The following is a 462-nucleotide window of genomic DNA, read 5'->3' on the forward strand; positions in this document are numbered from 1 at the left end:
AAAGTGAACTCCTGTAGTCTTACTCAAGTAGAACTATTTTATTGACAGTTACTGATGAACTGAACACTTTCCTCACCTTGTCAGTTAGCTTTACCAACATTACAATTTTCAATTACTTAACCTCCTACTAAAACTACATGCATTTCACAAAATCATAGAAACAATGAGGTTGGAAAAGGCCTCCGAGATCACTGAATCCAACCTATGACCACCATGTCAACCAGACCATGACTCTCAGTGCCATGTCCAGACTTTGCTTAAACACTTCCAGGAGGATGATTCCACCACCATCCTGGGCAGTCCATTCCACTGTTTAACAACCCCTTCTGTGAAGAAACTCCTCCTAAAGTCCAACTTAAAACTCCCCTGGTAAAGCTTATGACTCTGTCCTCTCATCCTGTCATGGGTTGCGTGTGAGAAGAGGCGACCCCCACCTGGCTACACCCTCCTGCCAGGGAGAAG

This window comes from Passer montanus, unplaced genomic scaffold (assembly GCF_014805655.1).
Source record: "Passer montanus isolate IOZ18808 unplaced genomic scaffold, ASM1480565v1 scaffold151, whole genome shotgun sequence".
NCBI lineage: Eukaryota > Metazoa > Chordata > Aves > Passeriformes > Passeridae > Passer > Passer montanus.